This window comes from Apodemus sylvaticus, chromosome 22 (genome assembly GCF_947179515.1).
Source record: "Apodemus sylvaticus chromosome 22, mApoSyl1.1, whole genome shotgun sequence".
Taxonomy (NCBI): domain Eukaryota; kingdom Metazoa; phylum Chordata; class Mammalia; order Rodentia; family Muridae; genus Apodemus; species Apodemus sylvaticus.
In genome coordinates, this window is record NC_067493.1 from 21415066 (window position 1) to 21434594 (window position 19529).

The window sequence follows — 19529 nt, forward strand, 5'->3', positions numbered from 1 at the left end:
GACTCTCTCTGAGGAACACTTAGAAAAACGGAAAATAAAGACAAAGAACAAAGTTGAGATTAGCCAAGAATAAAGACAAAAAATACATAAGGGACATAAGGGGGAAAATATCAAAGAAGTCATGAAAGCCAAATATTAATTTTTTTTAAGGAAATGAATAAAAGTCAGAACTCTGACAAAACCTGTAAGAAAGTAAAATGATGAATTTAAATGGGGATTTTTAAAAATAGCTCCTAGACAAATGTCTAAAAAATAAATGTCTGGGCATGGTGGTGCATGCCTTTAATCCCAGCACTCAGGAGGCACAGGCAGAGGATTGCTGTGAGTTTGAGGCCAGCTTGATCTACATACAGAGTCCTAGACCAGTCAGGTCTACACAGTGAGACCTTGTCTCAAGTGCAAAATAAGCAATTTATGAAAAAGCTTGCAAATCTCATGAAAAGCATGAAGTCTCAGAGCACAACACTTTCCATTAAGGCTAAGACCTTCATAAACTACACTGGTCACCTCGTCTCTGGAACTTGCTTTGAGCAAAGCCAGACTGATGAGGCTCAGAGAGGGAAAGCCCTGAGGCAGAAGTGAAGAGCTGAGTGCTTGTCTCGAGGGTTTCTCAAACAGGGCTGTGACCTGGGGAGGATCTGCAGACATTGGAATTTCAAAGCAGCCTTGAAGCTCACCAAATCACTCAAGGTGCTTCGGGCCACTCCATCCTACCACAGTGCTGGTGGCTGGGCAGATGTACTCACCAGGCTCTGCCCTGTGAGGGTAGATGCCACAAGCTGGCTCCACAGAACTCTAACTTCTGCATGCTTGCAGAAATGCAGCATGGTGTGTCTTTCCACTGTCATGGAGATGTTTCACCATGGCTGCTCTTAATGGAACAGTGAGATCTTGGATCTTGGTGCTGTTGGCAATCTGAGAAGAGTGAGTGGGTTGTTACTGCAGTGGGTGGCCTGCCCTGAACGGCCACAGCTGATGGAAGTGACTGTTTTAATGTTCCATTACATTATTTAGTTGCCACAGTTTTCATCAGAGAAGACTGCTCGGATATGGATTTTAGCCGATGAGTTTTAGTCTCTGTTAGCTGCCTGTTGACTATGCTGGGTACTTGGTATCCCAGTGTAACTCCAAGATTTTCTCAGGGTGAGCTTTCAAACACACAAAAAGACATGTCTTGGGTTGACATATTTCAGTTAGCAAGAACAGGTAGCCAGAAGTAGAACTACAGAAGCCAAAAAAGCAAGGTTAGTATGGAAATATTCTCAGAACATTGGACTTTGATGGATTAGGCCTTTGTTTTAGTTTTGGCAGGTGGTCTAGGGTATATGTTGAGTTTTATGGCCTGAATGGTACAGCCATCATAGAATCAGTAGTGCTAAGGTCTGCGGCCCTGCTACACCAGGATGTATTTGGGCCACCTTGATAGCCTTCATCTCTATGTTGGAGATTGATGCTAATGCTGTGAATATGCATGCCCAGATGCTGAAGGTCGATGTCCCCAATTGCTTTTGGATCTATCAATAAATATTCCAGCAGCCAATGCCTGGGAATGGGGTGGGACACTTAGAGTTATATTGGTAGGAACCAGAATGAAGTAGCTGGATGAGGGAAGAAGAAGGAAACGCAGTAGTGGCAGGACATAAAGCCAACCAACCATGTGGTTTTGAATAAGGGGCCACTGGCCATTTCCCTATTGGGCCTGGGATAACAGTCGAAGGTTTAGCAGTACCCAGCCTTTGAAATGCCCAAGGCATTTCTATTTGTGGATCCAAGATAGTTCCTGAGTGGATGCATGGGTGAGATCCTCTGGGAGCACAAAGCGATGCTGCCAAATTGTCACTGCAACATCTCTATAGTGGATCAGGAGTAAGAGCTCACGATAGTACTATTTTAGACAATGAAACTTAATGTCCCCCAAATTAAAGTAAAAATATACAATGTGAACAAATATGAACAAGTCCTATCATAGCATCTGAACTTCCAGGCTGAAGAGTACCTGCTCCATCAGTGGCAGCTGGGGGATCCCAAGATGCACATAATAAAAGATTCCCACTCAGGAAGAATTATGTTCAAATCCTGCCTGTGTTGCCATCATGCAGGTGTGGTTCCACTCTCCTCACTGATGTGGGGGGATTGACTTAATGAGAGATTGTCCTAAATCAGGGGGCTCTGTGCTCTTTGTTGGACCCACCCTCAAGTTTCTTGTGGAGAAAAGGAAAATGAAAGCTTGACAAGATGCCTTGTCCTTGTCAAGCTGTCTAGGGATGCAGGGAAGCCTTTGTTTGGTGCAGAGGGAAACTTCAGAAAAGGAGGAAGCCTAAAGAGCTTAAAAGCACACCAAGGAGTATCTGGCCACATTGTAAGGAAAAAGAAGAGAGAAAAACAGACAAGTCTGCCTTTCAAATTCTGCATGCAGAAGGCGGGCAGACCCTGCAAAACCTCGTGGTGGCTTGGCTTGTGGGGTCTGTACTGAGTGTGGGTAGAGGAGGAGGTGGGGGCTCCTGAAAAAGAAAAGTAAATTATCTCGGGGTAAACCTGCATTCCTATAGGTCCTAGCTAGATCACTGACCTGCAACACTGGCCCAACCATTTAAGGGAAGAAACAGGGCATGTCTCCACCTAGAGGGAGATTCCATTCTTTACATTTAAACTCTCTTGTTGTTTTATAATTATTTTATCTTTTGTGTGTATGGGTGTGTGGTGGCTAATCTAGGCTGTCATTTGACTACATCTCTAATCAATTAACACCCATGCAGACAGGCACTGGTGAGGGATTATATTGATTGGTTCATTTGAGGTGAGAAGGCCACATAAAGGACATGGAAGAAGGAAGCTTTGCTTTTTGCCTGCTTGCCTTTGCTCTCTCTGGTGTTAGACCCTGCTTTGGGATTTCAGGGGAGACCGAGGAGCAGCAACTCTTTTGGAATTCCCTCAGACTTCAGCACCAAATAGGGAGGACTGAGGCAAAGAGTCTCATGGACCTAGCAACCACCAAAGCCTTGCTCAGCCATTGAAGAAGACAGCCAATGTTGGAGTATCTGAACCACAGCCTGTGAACCACCATAATGACCTCTTTAATGCATTTTTATGCTGAGAGAGAGAGACAGACAGAGAGAGAGAGAGAGAGAGAGAGAGAGAGAGAATTCATTCTAGTAGTTCTGTTTCTTATATCTTACATAGTCCTGAGGAACACAGGGTGTTTTGTCTAATGATAAGTTTGTGCACAAAGTGCTGACAGTGTCAAAAGTGGCCAGAAGAGGGCATCAGATCCTGTACAACTGGAGTTAACAGATGGTTAGGAACCACCCAGTGAGTGCTAGTTATCAAACCCAGTCCCTCCACGAGAGCAGACAGTGTTTCTAACTATTAAGCCATCTCTCCACCCCATCTTTAAGTTTTCACAACATTTTTATAGAGTTCAGTCAGTGTGGTGGTTTGAATGAGGATGGCGCCCATGGGCTCATATATTTGAATGACTTGGTCCCTAGTTGGTGAAACTGTTTTTGGAAGGATTAAGAGGTGTGTCTTTGTTGGAATAAGAGTAAACTTGATGTCTCAAAAGGCCATGCTAGGCCCATCAGCCTGTCTCTCCCTGATGTTTGCTTATGGATCAGAGATAAGCTCTCGGCCACAGCTCCATTACCCTGCCTTCCTATTGCTGCCAACCATGATGGTCAAGGTCTCACCCTATGAAACTGTAAGCAAGCCCCCAGTTAAATGCTTTCTTTTATAGCTTTTCTTGGTTATGGAGTCTCTTCAAAGCCATAAAAAATGACTAAGACAGGTTCACTTTCACTTTGCAAGGAAAGAACAGAATCCCTCTGTACAGTGTCTCCACTGCCCATTCTCTTTCCAACTATCTATAGAAGGCCTTGCTAGTCAGCACAGCCAAGGACTGACACAGACTCATTGTTATTACCTGAAGATGTCTGTGACGTTGGGTTCCCCTCTTACTGTTGTGCATCCTTGGTCCTTATCAGATGTTCTTTACACAACACTTATTCTAGTTTATACAGTGCTCTGCAGACAAATTCTACCATCCCAAAGAGCTCCTCTGTGCTATCTATCTTGCCAACTGGGGATCTGGTGTTCAAATACACAAGCCAAAAGGGCAACATTTCCCATGCAAACCATCACACACACCATAGCACAACTGGATGGACTAATGAGTCTACGGACATGAGTTTGAGGAGTACAGGTGAAGAGTCACAGGGGCAGGGAGCCCTTGAAGGCAGCTGCATCACTAAACAGCCCATCACAGCCTTGATAGTGACCCACAGAAACAGCAGTCATAGTGGATGCTCTTTACTAGGAGGCAGCCAGACAGGTCAGGGTCACCTTCCCAACAGTCGTTTACTGCCTCTATAACCTGGTGCACAGTGGGGAGAATGAGTCTTGATCTGGCTCTGAGTTGTGTGACATCTGTATCACTAAGAGGTCTCGGGAGGCAGATGAGTGTCAGCAACCCACTTAATGTGTTGATTTCACTGCAAAGTCTTCCCTGGAGTCTGTTCCTGGGCCCAACCCTCCCATTAACCCCTTCCTTGTACTGAAACCTTGTGTTCTCCCTTGTTGTGTAGAGTCCATGTTCTCTGTCTAGTCTTTTAAGCTAGGTGTCCACAAACTTATATGCAGGGGCAAGTCATCTAATGATCCAAGCAGCTCCCACGCTGGAGAGCACTCTGCCAGGTTAAACAAGTTGGGTTTTTCTTTTTTGGGTATGGTGGTGTTCAGCTGTAATCCCACTGTTTAGAGCTGTGGTTCTCGACCTTCCTAATGTTGTGACCCATCATTACAATTCAAATCTCAGTGACCCAAGCCATAATATTATTTTCATTGCTATCTTATTAATATTTCTATTCTTATGATCATAATGTATACATGTACTTGTCTATATCAGTATGTATGTATGTATGCATGCATGTATGTATATATACACATAAATATGTTTTCTGATGGTGTTAGATGACCCCTGTAAAAGGGTCATTTGACCCTGTACTGGCTGGTTTTTTGTCAATTTGACACAAGCTGAAGTTATCACACAGAAGATACCTTCCCTAGAGGAACACTCCTCCACTGCTGGTGGGGTTGCAAATTGGTACAACCACTCTGGAAATCAGTCTGGCGGTTCCTCCAAAAACTGGGCACCTCACTTCCAGAAGATCCTGCTATACCACTCCTGGGCATATACCCAGAGGATTCCCCACCATGTAATAAGGATACATGCTCTACTATGTTCCTAGCAGCCCTATTTATAATTGCCAGATGCTGGAAAGAACCCAGGTATCCCTCAACAGAAGAGTAGATGCAAAAAATGTGGTATATCTACACAATGGAGTACTATTCAGCCATTACAAACAATGAATTCATGAAATTCTTAGGCAAATGGATGGAGCTAGAGAACATCATACTAAGTGAGGTAACCCAGACTCAAAAGGTGAACCATGGTATGCACTCACTAATAAGTGGATATTAACCTAGAAAACTGGAATACCCAAAACATAATCCACACATCAAATGAGGTACAAGAAGAAAGGAGGAGTGGCCCCTTGTTCTGGAAAGACTCAGTGAAGCAGTATTCGGCAAAACAAAAACGGGGAAGTGGGAAGGGATGGGTGGGAGGACAGGGGGAGAGAAGGGGGCTTACGGGACTTTCGGGGGGGCTAGAAAAGGGGAAATCATTTGAAATGTAAATAAAAAATATATCGAATAAAAAAAAATTTAAAAAAAAGAAAGAAAATAACCTTCCCTTGAGGAAATGCCTCCATGTGATCCAGCTGTAAAGCATTTTTCAATTAGTGATCAAGGGGGGAGGGCCCATTGTGGGTGTGGCCATCCCTGGGCTGGTAGTATTGGGCTCTATAAGAAAGCAAGCTGAGCAAGCCAGGGAAAGGAAGCCAGTAAGTAACATCCCTCCATGGCCTCTGCATCAGCTCCTGCTTCCTGACCTGCTTGAGTTCCAGAGTCCTGACCTCCTTTAGTAATGAACAGCAATGTGGAAGCGTAAACTGAATAAACCCTTTCCTCCCCAACTCACTTCTTGGTCCATCATGTTTTGTGCAGGAATAGAAACCCAACTTACAGACCCACAGTTTGAGATCCACTGATTTGAGGAATTTAAATGGGAGGATCTGTAGATCAAGTGGAGCACAAGCTTTGCCGAGAGCTTCAAGCTGCCAGAACTTGGCTCTGGAAGTGAGACTCTGTGTGAACACTATATTCCAGGATTATTTTCTGTGTATACTTCTAAGCTCTGGTTTCAGCTCCACTGACCCTTCTGACTACTTTCCTGACAGTTGACCATAGTTGTTAAGAACTGCTTGAGGTGTGATTTGAATTTGGCAGTGATGTAGTTTTGTGTGTGTGTATGTGTGTGTGTGTGTGTGTTTGTGTCTGTGTCTGCGTGTCTGTGTGTCTGTGTATTTATGTAAATAAATGTGGGATGGTTTGTATAAGATTGAAAGAGGGAGTGGCACTATTAGAAGATATGGCTCTGTTACTCTAAGTGTGTCACTGTGGGTGTGGGCTTAAGACCCTCATCCTAGCTGTTGGGAAGTTGTATACTTCTAGCAGCCTTCAGAAGAAGAGGTAGAACTCTCAGCTCTTGCATCAGGTCTGCCTGGATTCTGCAGTGATCCTGCCTTGATGATAATGGACTGAATCTCTCAACCTGTAAGCCAGCCGCAGTGAAACATTGTTCTTATAATAAGAGTTGCCTTCTTCATGGTATTTGTTCACAGCAGTAAAACCCTAAGACAGTGTGTGTGTGTGTGTGTGTGTGTGTGTGTGTGTGTGTCTGTGTAAATATGTGTGGTTTATGTCTGTATATGTGTACATCTATGTGCATGTGTATTGCATTTGTGAACTTGTGTGTTTGTGTTCATCTCTATGTCCATGTGGGTGGAAGCAGGAGTTTGACATGAAGATTCTTCCTCAGTCCCTCTGCTCTTAGTTTTTGTTGAGCTGTACTCTCTCTCTGAATCCTGTGCACACCAAGATATAAACCTGGCTCAGCACTGAGTTAGGGGGTCCAGCCTGCTCCTAGAGTCTCTTAGTTTTCTTTTCTATTCCTGTGTTAGAACACTGAACAAAAACCATTTCAGAAAAGCCTCAATTTATTTCACTTTCAGATTACTGTCCATCTAGAAGGGAAGACAGGGCAAGTAGGAATGAGAAGGCAGGAAGTGAAGCAGAAGCCCTGGTGAAACACTGCTTACTGGCTTGCTCAACCTTTCTCACACCACTTCAAACTACCAGTCCAGGGATGGCACTGTGCACATTAGCATGGACCAACCCACAAGGAAGATTCATGAAGAAAATTTCTTCACAGACTTGCCTACAGGCCAATGTGATTGTGGCATTTTTCTCAACTAATGTTCCTTCTTCCCAGTTTACTCTACCTTGTATCAAGTTGAAAGCAAACAAAACTAAACAAGACACCAGCACCTAGGGTATCCTATGCACATGACCACAGCATTTTTTGAGGTGAATGTTGGGGATCCCAGCTCAGGTCTCTACATTTTCTCAGCAGGTACAATACTGACAGCATCTCCAAATTCCTGATATGGACTGTGACTGTTTGCTGAGTCCCTCAGAATGTCATAGGGACTTTCACATAAGAATACCCCTGCTGTCTGTAGTAATCAGTTAGAATGTGTTGAATGATTCCTATGCTGCTAATTTCAAATGGTACCGTATTTAAATCCAAGTCCCTACCTGTCTGCTTCTTTTGATTCTCTGTGTCTTTTTTTTAACCTACATGCTATAATTTCTGCTGTATACGTTACCCATTGTTTACAGTCCTTTATATATTTCCTGAGAGGACTTCAAACACTGCAGAGAGTAGGAGACAAAGCAGAATCTTGGCCTGTGCAAATGACCCTGCCTGCTTATTTTCCTGCCCACGTGGTGTCCAGTCAATGTGCTCGTCTGCACATGGCTGCTGTGCAGCTGTGTGATGACTTCATTTCAGTTCACCTGCAGAAGTGTTTCCTTTGCCGCATTGTTGCATTTGCTTACCAGCTTTAATAACGTTCCTCAAGATTCTCTACACACATTGACAATGGACTAGGTCACCTTTCCTTGGTGCAGATGACAGCTACACCCCCAGACACTGTCACTTGTATCTACCACTCCTTCTCTGCTCTCTGTGCTGCACAGGCCTCCCTTGTTCACCCAGAAAGCCAACTTGCAGCCTGTGTGTGGTTTTCCTAAGCTTGGCTACAGTAACCTTGGGTCTCCAGTCCTCAGGGTCACTGGACACCTCATCTCAGGATCTAGATGAAGTGTACAGCTCAATTCTTGATGAGACAGGGACTAGCCTGGTGTATATAAACTTTTCCCAAGCCAAATGCCAAGGTGGCCAGTGATGTGGTGTGTGGGGGGTCCTCCATTATCAGAGCCCACGTGAATTGACCTACAGCCTGGAAGGGGCCCAGAAATCACTGATTATCCACTAAAAGGTTTCAGGAATCACGCATGCCTGGGATGAGGACTTAGTGAGCCATTATTCCTAGTGACTGCCCGCTTTGACCCAAAAAGATTCCTACACACAGAGAAAAGTAAGACTGCATGCAACCCATTCCCCACAGACCAAATGTGTAAAATTTTCAGGGACTCGCTCTTGTCATGTCTTGATCACCCCTGGAATTATCGTAAAGCCTGGTAATTCTTTATGATAGCCATCTGTTAAAATGTGATGCTTTGGGTTCAGGGATGGCGAGAATGGGGAGCTTCATTACAGTTAAACTTACTTTCTCCTCTACATGGTTCCACTGTCCAGTTTGACAGGGAAGAAACCCAGAAAGTAGAGACTTCTGTCCATGAGCCCCAATATGGCTCATCTAGAATCTGTGTCCCTAATTGTCAGGGGCACTGCTGAGGCCAAGACCTCCAGGTCTCACTCACATAGTTTATCCTGTTCACCACTGTGGGTATTTGCCCAATTACTGCAACACCAGTGGTTTGCTTAAGCTCAATCCAGGGTTGCCTGCAGGGGTTCTCTTCTTGCGATTGACCAGTCTGTTTCAGAGATGCAGTACACAGGTAGATATGAGTAGATTGGAACACTTGGGAAATGAACTATATCACTTAAAATGAATAAACAGGTCATTTTTACTAATATCCAAACATAAATAAAAATTCAACAATTCAACCACCAATATGAAAGAAAAAATGAAACAAATAAAAGAAGATCCTTTGTCTAAAGAAATAAGAAAAGCTTAGACAGGAACTACTGCTGGGTACAAGTCAGCAGATAATTTTCCTAGTTATATGTCTACGTCAGGCAGAGGGAAAAAAGACTCTGATGCATCCAAGTGCACAAACGTAGATAGAAATATGTGATTGAAAGCTTAAACACCAGCAGCCACACCTGCAACCACACCTGCAGCCACATCAGCAGCCACATCTATAGGTGACTGTGTGGCATGTGAAGCTGTACTGGACCAGCTTCTGTCTCAAATGGTTCCACAACTGTTACCTCGAAGAGCTCAGTGTCCTCACTGGGCAGCAGGCTTTCCTGTGGCTCGGCCTCGGTAGCTGGCCTAAGAACCAGACACTCTTGGGCATCCTGTACCTGGGCCTCTGGAGTTGATTTGTAATCTAAAAGCAGATGGAGATGGGATTTTAGTGAAGGCAGCCTGGGATTGGGTGAGCTTCCCAAGATGGCCTTCATGCTCACAAGAGGACATTTCATGCCCAAGAATCGCTTATACTGGGGCATCCTATCTGAGTGCTGTCCAGCTCTGGCCTCTGACCAAAGCTCTGGAAAATTCCCTGGTGGAACCCATCACTAAAAAGCACTCCTACCTTCCCAGGCAGTCTACCCCAGGCCTCCTTACCTCTCTCAAAGTTCAGATATTTGGCCTCGAGAACTTCCAGCACTGAGAAAGTCTCCCTGGCTTGGGATCACCATCTGTTGAATTGAGTCTCACATACACCTTTACATGATTCATGGTTTTCAAGTTCGGAGAACTGCAAAATTTGGGGAAAGTGTCTAAAGTCAGTGTAACAGGAAACTGAATATTGAACTGCAGGGAAGAGGAGGATGGAGTGAAGTAGAGTTAGAAGCCTAACATGCATCACCAGCAGAGCCGTGGGCCCCATCAGACAAGGCAATGGCCACCAGCCTGTGTGTTGATGGGGATAGTGGTCAGGAGTGTAAGGAGTGGTCAGGTTGTGTGCAGAGGGTTCCACACACTGTCTGTTCCCTGGAGGACAGATGGCACTGGGCTGTAGTGGGGATGAATTATCCCAGGGCCCTTCAGTTTCCATCTTTCCCTCAGCTGCTCAGAACCAAGGAGCCCATTGGAGACTTCCAATTTTCTCCACTTGCAGGTGATGTATCAGGTATCATCCCTCTAGAGGGAATCCCCAAAGCAAGATATTCCTGTGTTAGAACACTGACCAAAACCCCTTCCAGAAAAGCCTCTACTTATCTCACTTTCAGATTACTGTCCATCATGAAGGTAAGTCAGGGCAGAAAGCCAAGCAGGAATGAGAGGGCAGGAAGTGAAGCAGAAGCCATGGTGAAACACAGCTTTCTGGCTTGTTCAGCCTTTCTCACACCACTCCGAACTACCACTCCAGGGATGGCACTGCCCACAATAGTCTGCACCAACCCACAAAGAGGATTAATGAAGAAAATGCTTCACAGACTTGTCTACAGGCCAATGTGGCATTTTTCTCAACTAATGTTCCTTCTTCCCAGTTTGCCCTTACTTGTATCAAGTTGAAAACAAACAAAACTAAATAAGACACCAGCACCTAAGGTATCCTATACACATGACCAAAGCATTTTTTGAGGTGAAAGTTGGTGATCCAAGCTCAGGTGCCTACAATTTCTCAGCAGGCACCATACTGACAGCATCTCCTAATTCCTGATACATACTGTTTGGTGGGTCCCTTGGAATGTCATAGGGACTTCCACATAAGAATTCCCCTGCTGGCTGTAGTAATTGGTTGGAATGTGCTGATTGATTCCTATGCTGCTAATTTCAAATGGTACCGTATTTCAATCCAGGTCCCTACCTGTCTGCATCTTTTGATACTCTGCATCTTTTTTTTAACCTACATAATATAATTTCTGCTGTATACCTTAACCATTGTTTACAGTCCTTTATAGATTTCCTGAGAGGACTTAAAACACTGCAGATAGTAGGAGACAAAGCAGAATCTTGGCCTGTTCAAATGACCCTGCCTGCTTATTTTCCTGCCCACATGGTGTCCAGTCATTGTGCTCATCAGTGCATGGCTGCTGTGCAGCTGTGTGATGACTTCATTTCAGTTCACGTGCAGCAGTGTTTCCTTTGCAACATTGTTGGATTTGCTTACCAGCTTTAATAATGTTCCTCAAGATTAGAGAACCTAATTGGCAATGGAATAGGTCACCTTTCCTTGCGTGCAGATGACAGCTAGACCCCCTGCCACCATCACTTCTATCTACCACTCCTTCTCTGCTCTCTGTGCTGCACAGGCCTCCATTGTTCACACAGGAAGCCAACGTGCAGCCTGTGTGTGGTTTTCCTAAACTTGGCTACAGTAACCCTGGGTCTCCAGTCCTCAGGGTCACTGGACACCTCATCTAAGGAACTAGATAAAGTGTACAGCTCAATTCTTGATGAGACAGGGACTAGCCTGGTGTATATAAACTTTTCCAAAGCCAAATGCCAAGCTGGCCAGTGATGTGGTGTGTGTGGGGGTCCTCCATCATCAGAGCACGCGTGAATTGACCTACAGCCTGGAAGAGGCCCAGAAATCACTGATTATCCACTAAAAGGTTTCAGGAATCACACATGCCCGGGATGAGGACTTAGTGAGCCATTATTCCTAGTGACTGCCCGCTTTGACCAAAAAGGTTCCTTACACACAGAGAAAAGTAAGACTGCATGCAACCCATTCCCCACAGACCAAATGTGTAAAATTTTCAGGGACTCACCCCTGTCATGTCTTGATCACCCATAGAATTATTGTAAAGCCTGGCAATTCTTTATGATAACCATCTGTTAATACCTGATGCTTTGGGTTCAGGGATGGCGAGAATGGGGAGCTCCATTACAGTTAAACTTGCTTTCTCCTCTACATGGTTCCACTGTCCAGATTGACAGGGAAGAAGCCCAGAAAGTAGAGACTTCTGTCCATGAGCCCCAATATGGCTCATCTAGAATCTGTGTCCCTAACTGTCAGGGGCACTGCTGAGGCCAAGACCTCCAGGTCTCACTCACATAGTTTATCCTGTTCACCACTGTGGGTATTTGCCCAATTACTGCAACACCAGTGGTTTGTTTTACCTGAATCCAGGGTTGCCTGCCGGGGTTCCCTTCTTGCGATTGACCAGTCCGTTTCAGAGATGCAGCACACAGGTAGATATGAGTAGATTGGAACACTTGGGAAATGAACTATATCACTTAAAATGAATAAACAGGTCATTTTTACTAATATCCAAACATAAATAAAAATTCAACAATTCAACCAACAATATGAAAGAAAAAATGAAACAAATAAAAGAAGATCCTTTGTCTAAATAAATAAGAACAGCTTAGCCAGGAACTACTGCTGGGGACAAGTCAGCAGATAATTTTCCTAGTTATATGTCTACCTCAGGCAGAGGGAAAAAAGACTCTGCTGCATCCAAGAGCACAAAAGTAGATAGAAATATGTGATTGAAAGCTTAAACACCAGCAGCCACACCTGCAACCACACCTGCAGCCACATCAGCAGCCACATCTATAGGTGACTGTGTGGCATGTGAGGCTGTACTGGACCAGCTTCTGTCTCAAAGCCTTCCACAATTCTTACCACGAAGAGCTCAGTGTCCTCACAGGGCAGCAGGCTTTCTTGTGGCTTGGCCTCAGAAGCTGGCCTACCAACCAGACTCTCTTGACTCCCAGAGACTTGGGCATCCTGCACTTGGGCCTCTGGAGATGATTTGTAATCTAAAAGCAGATGGAGATGGGATTTTAGTGAAGGAAGCCTGGGATTGGGTGAGCTTCCCAAGATGGCCTTCATGCTCACAAGAGGACATTTCATGCCCAAGAATCGCTTATACTGGGGCATCCTATCTGAGTGCTGTCCAGCCCTGGCCTCTGGCCAAAGCTCTGGAAAATTCCCTGGTGGAACCCATCACTAAAAAGCACTCCTACCTTCCCAGGCAGTCTACCCCAGGCCTCCTTACCTCTATCAAAGTTCAGATATTTGGCCTCGAGAACTTCCAGCACTGAGAAAGTCTCCCTGGCTTGGGATCACCGTCTGTTAATTGAGTCTCACAGACACCTTTACATGATTCATGGTTTTCAAGTTCGGAGAACTGCAAAATTTGGGGAAAGTGTCTAAAGTCAGTGTAACAGGAAACTGAATATTGAACTGCAGGGAAGAGGAGGATGGAGTGAAATAGAGTCGGATGCCTAACCTTGCATCACCAGCAGAGCCGTGGGCCCCATCAGACAAGGCAATGGCCACCAGCCTGTGTGTTGATGGGGATAGTGGTCAGGAGTGGAAGGAGTGGTCAGGTTGTGTGCAAAGAGCTCCAGACACTGTCTGTTCCCTGGAGGACAGATGGCACTGGGCTGTAGTGGGGATGAATTATCCCAGGGCCCTTCAGTTTCCATCTTTCCCTCAGCTGCTCAGAACCATGGAGCCCATTGGAGACTTCCAATTTTCTCCACTTGCAGCTGATGTATCAGGTATCATACCTCTAGTGGGAATCCCAAAAGCAAGATATTCCTGTGTTAGAACACTGACCAAAACCCCTTCCAGAAAAGCCTCTACTTATCTCACTTTCAGATTACTGTCCATCATGAAGGTAAGTCAGGGCAGAAAGCCAAGCAGGAATGAGAGGGCAGGAAGTGAAGCAGAAGCCATGGTGAAACACAGCTTGCTGGCTTGCTCAACCTTTCTCACACCACTCCAAACTACCACTCCAGGGATGGCACTGCCCACAATAGTCTGCACCAACCCACAAAGAGGATTCATGAAGAAAATGCTTCACAGACTTGTCTACAGGCCAATGTGGCATTTTTCTCAACTAATGTTCCTTCTTCCCAGTTTACCGTAACTTGTATCAAGTTGAAAACAAACAAAACTAAACAAGACACCAGCACCTAGGTTATCATATGCACATGACCACAGCATTTTTTGAGATGAATGTTGGGGATCCCAGCTCAGGTCCCTACAATTTCTCAGCCGGTACCATACTGACAGCATCTCCTAATTCCTGATACATACTGTTTGGTGGGTCCCTTGGAATGTCATAGGCACTTCCACATAAGAATTCCCCTGCTGGCTGTAGTAATTGGTTGGAATGTGCTGATTGATTCCTATGCTGCTAATTTCAAATGGTACCGTATTTCAATCCAAGTCCCTACCTGTCTGCATCTTTTGATTCTCTGTGTCATTTTTTAACCTACATGCTATAATTTCTGCTGTATACCTTACCCATTGTTTAGAGTCCTTTATATATTTCCTGAGAGGACTTCAAACACTGCAGAGAGTAGGAGACAAAGCAGAATCTTGGCCTGTTCAAATGACCCTGCCTGCTTATTTTCCTGCCCACGTGGTGTCCAGTCAATGTGCTCATCAGTGCATGGCTGCTGTGCAGCTGTGTGATGACTTCATTTCAGTTCACGTGCAGAAGTGTTTCCTTTGCAACATTGTTGGATTTGCTTACCAGCTTTAATAATGTTCCTCAAGATTAGACAATCTAATTGGATATGAACTAGGGCATCTTTCCTTGCGTGCAGATGACAGCAAGGAAACCGTCACTTCTATCTACCACTCCTTCTCTGCTCTCTGTGCTGCACAGGCCTCCCTTGTTCACCCAGAAAGCCAACCTGTAGTCTGTGTGTGGTTTTCCTAAACTTGGCTACAGTAACCTTGGGTCTCCAGTCCTCAGAGTCACTGGACACCCCATCTCAGGAACTAGATGAAGTGTACAGCTCAATTCTTGATGAGACAGGGACTAGCCTTGTATATATAATCTTTTCCAAAGCCAAATGCAAGGTGGCCAGTGATGTGTTTTGTGTGTGTGTCCTCCATCATTAGAGCCCACATGAGTTGCCCTACACCCTGGAAGGGGCCCAGACCTCACTGAGTATCTGCTAAAAGGTTTCAGGAATCACACATGCCCAGGATGAGGACTTAGTGAGCCATTTTTTCTTTGTGACTCCTGACTTTGACCCATGCAGACTTCCTTATACATAGAGAAAAGTATGACTACATGCAACCCATTCCCCACAGACCAAATGTGTAAAATTTTCAGGGACTCACCCTTGTCATGTGTTGATCACCCTTTAGAATTATGGTAAAGCCTGGCAATTCTTTATGATAACCATCTGTTAAAACTTGATGCAGTGTGTCTGAACAGCTTTGGGCTCAGGGATGACTAGAATGGTGAGTTCCATTACAGTTAAACTGACTTTCTCCTCTGCAGGGTTCCACTGTCCAGTTTGACAGAGGAAAAGGCCAGTAAGTAGAGACCTCTGTCCATAAGCCACAATATGGCTCATCTAGAATCTGTGTCCCTAATTGTTAGGGGCACTGCTGAGCCCAAGACCTCGAAGTCACAGTCGCATGGATTATACTACTGTTGGTATTTGCCCAATTACTGCAACGCCAGAGGCTTGTTTTACCTGAATCCAGGATGGCCTGCCTGAGTTTCCTCCCTGTGATTGACCTGTTTGTCTCAGAGATGCAGTCCACAGGTAGATATGAGTAGATTGTACCACTTGGGAAATTAATTATATCACTTGGGAAATTATATCACTTAAAATGAATTAGCAGGTCATTTTTATTAATATCAAAACATAAATCAAAATTCAAGAATTAAACAAACATGATGAAAGAAAAAATTAAACAAATAAAAGGAGGTCCTTCCTCTAAAGAAATAAGAACAGTTTAGATGGGAACCACTGCTGGGTACAAGTCAGCAGATAATTTTTCTAACTATATATCTACCTCAGGCAGAAGGAAATAAGACTCTGCTGCATCTATGTGCACAACAGCAGATGGAAATATGTGCTTGAAAGCTGAAACACCAGCAGCCACACCAGCAGCCACACCTGCAGCCACATCAGCAGTCACATCTACAGGTGACTGTATAACATCTGATATGGATAGAGCTTGATCTATATTTGGAAGCTGTAATGGACCAGCTTCTGTCTCAAAGTGTTCCACAACTGTTACCTCGAAGAGCTCAGTGTCCTCACTGGGCAGCAGGCTTTCCTGTGGCTCGGCCTCAGAAGCTGTCCTATGAACCAGACTCTCTTGCATCCCAGAGACTTGGGCATCCTGCACTTGGGCCTCTGGAGTTGATTTGTAATCTAAAAGCAGATGGAGATGGGATTTTAGTGAAGGCAGCCTAGGATTGGTTGAGCTTCCCTTGTTGCTCACAAGAGGACATTTCATGCCAGAGAATCCCTCATAGTGGGGCATCCTACCTGAGTGCTGTCCAGCCCTGGCTTCTGGTCAAAGCTCTGGAGAATTCCCTGGAGGAACCCATCACTGAAAACTACTACTGCCTTCTCAGGCAATCCACCCCAGGCCTCCTCACCTCCCTCAAAGTTCAGATATTTGGCCTCGAGATCCTCCAGCACTGAGAAAATCTCCCTGGCTTGGCGATCTCCATCTGTGGAATTGAGCCTCATGTACTCCTTTAGGTGATTTATGATGTTAATGTTTTCAGATCTGCAAAATTCATGGGGAAGTGTCTGAATCCAGTAGATTATAAAACGGAATATTGAACTGCAAAGAAGAGGAGGATGGAGTGAAGTAGAGTCGGAAGCCTGGCCTTGCATCACCAGCGGAGCCGTGGGCCCCATCAGACAAGGCAATGGCCACCAGCCTGTGTGCTGATGGGCATAGTCGTCAGGAGTGTAAGGAGTGGTCAGGTTGTGTGCAAAGGGCTCCAAATGCTCTCTGTCTCCTGGAGGACAGATGAGACTGGCCTGTAGTGGGGATGGACTCTCCCAGGGCCCTTCAGTTTCCATCCTTCCCTCAGCTGCTCAGAACCAAGGAGCCCATTGGAGACCTCTAATTTTCTCCACCTGCAGGTGACATATCAGGTACCATCCCTCTAGTGGGAATCCCCAAAGCAGAGCACCGGGCAAGTGTTTAATCCTCAGCACAGATGTGCTCATCTCCTGACACCCCAGCTCCTCAATGTTCTGCTCCTGTCCCTCTGACAACCACCAGAGGGCACAGAGACATAGAAGCCTCTAGGGGTTTTGGGGGTCAGAGCCTGGGCCCTGGCAGCCCTACCAATCTAGACTGTGGCCACCAATTTTCCATGGACATTTTGGACAAAATTGAGGAACAGAAAGAGACTGGGTATTGTGATGAGTGCCTTTTCCCCAGTACTTGGGAGGCAGAGGCATGTGGATGCCTGTGATTTCTACATAATGAGTTCTAGGAGAGTCAGGCTATGTAACGGACTCTCTGAAGATCAAAACAAAAAAAAAAAATGAACAAAGAGTAGCAGAGAAAGGAGATGTAATTCAAGTCAGTACACTGTGAAGAGGAACAAATAATGTGCTCCTAGGTCACTGCACTCCAACTTAGGGTCCTCACATGACGGTTCCTTTGCAATAGAAATCAACAAGTGTGCAACACTAAGCAGTCCTGAGTGAGGCAATGTAGGGCCCACACTGAGCCATCATGGCTTCTGCTCCTGTGTCTCCTTCAAGGTGATCTGACCAGTGACCTGAACTCTGTGAGTTTTTTGTGGGAGCCAAGTTTCTCCTCCTGCCAGTACCAGGTTTTAGTCTTAGACTTCTCCCTGCAGGAAATTTCCCAAGGGATTCTAATTGTTTCCCTGAGCCTGCTTTGGTTTCCCAGTGAAGGTTTGGTTTCCCAGTACATGAAGGGAGGGGCACAGTGTGTCGTTGGAGTGTCTTCACATTTCCCAGGTCAGTTACATTTCCCCAGTCTTCCTTTGTTCAGGTCAGACTTGAGTGAAAACAGCCATGTCAAAAACTAACAATAGAAGCGGGAGCCAGGATGAGGGTAAAATTTATTAATTTTATTATAAATCTGAGAAATACGTTAATCTGCCAGCTGCATTTGTTTACTTTCAGTAGTTCCCAACAACCACACAGAGAAATAAAGTTTATTAAAATAGCCTTGAGCCAAATATTGAGCCAATATCCCTTTATTCTAAACCTCTAAGCTCATCAGGGTTCCTCTCAGCCAATATCTCCACAATATTTGCATGTCTTGTCTTGTCTTGATGCAACTCTTTTCTCCCGATGCTTCCTGGACTTCTCATGGCTCCACTCTTTTACTTCCTGGGTCTATGCCCACCTGTCCTAGAACAGGAAGATCCACCCGCATTCTCTTAGAGCTTGGATTGGCTCATCGGCGTTTATTGCTGAGGCAGAGAATGAATGAGGAGCAATGTTTATACAAACTCGAGAAAGGAGCATCCAAGAATAAACTTAACAGAGCTATGTCAGGATTGAACCCAGATAGTGGGCTAGAGAAACCAGCATCTGAAATAATACAAGGGTAAACTTTACACAGGGTACAAAGACAATGTGCCTATAAATTAGAGCACATTCACGGCTGGCCCAGGCAAGCATACACAAGGATCGTTGCTCTCTACTATTTTTTCACTGTTGTGGAAATGGCTGGAACTATTGTCCCTGTTTTGCTGTTGGCTTGGAAACAGATGGAGCCATGATGCACATGCAGACTATAAAAACCTAGGCTCCTCTGCCCTGGATTTGTGATGACCTAGTTACAGCCATCCTGCTGAGTTTCTTGATTTGACCCAGCATCTGAGAAGTTAGGCTTGATAGTCATGGGGAAAAGGCTTGAAGCTCAGCTGAGGAAGTATCTTGATTGGGGTGGTTTTCAGGGAAGTCTGTGCCTCCTTTTCTTGATTAATGATTGACAAGGGATGGCCCAGCTCACAGGAGGAGGTGCTACTCCCTGGGCTCATGGCTTTGGGTTGCATAAGAAATCAAGCTGGTAGCCAAGTGGAGAAAGTAAGTAAGCAGGGCTCCCTCATGGCCTCTGCTTCACCTCCTGCCTCCAGGTTCCCACACTGAGTTCCAGTGCCTGCTTCCCTCAGTGATGGACTGTGACTGGAAAATGGAAGTCAAATAAATCCTTACTCCCCAAGCTGCTCTTAATGTTTTATCACAGTTGAACCAGACCTGTGCATTGCCTGACCATTATAAACCTCCTAAAATGCTAATTGCAAGATAAGTTGGCTCTGTCATGGCCAACCTTACTGCAAGCTCAGCATGATCGATCAGGATCCTGTTGACAGGAAAGATCACAGATGGATAGATGGGCATGGAAACCGATGGATTCACTAAGCAGCATCTGGCAGTCTCTCAAATGGCCTTGTCATAGACTGCAGAGTGACAGATTGTTCACCAAGGTGTGTATCTACCCATTACTCTGCAAGACTATAGCTAAGAACAGAGGGTAAAGTAAATTTATCATGTAGATATAAAAAAAATCTACTCCATGGCCTGTTACATGACAGCAATGGAGGTCTCTCCACACTCATGGGCATCCTCAAGTGG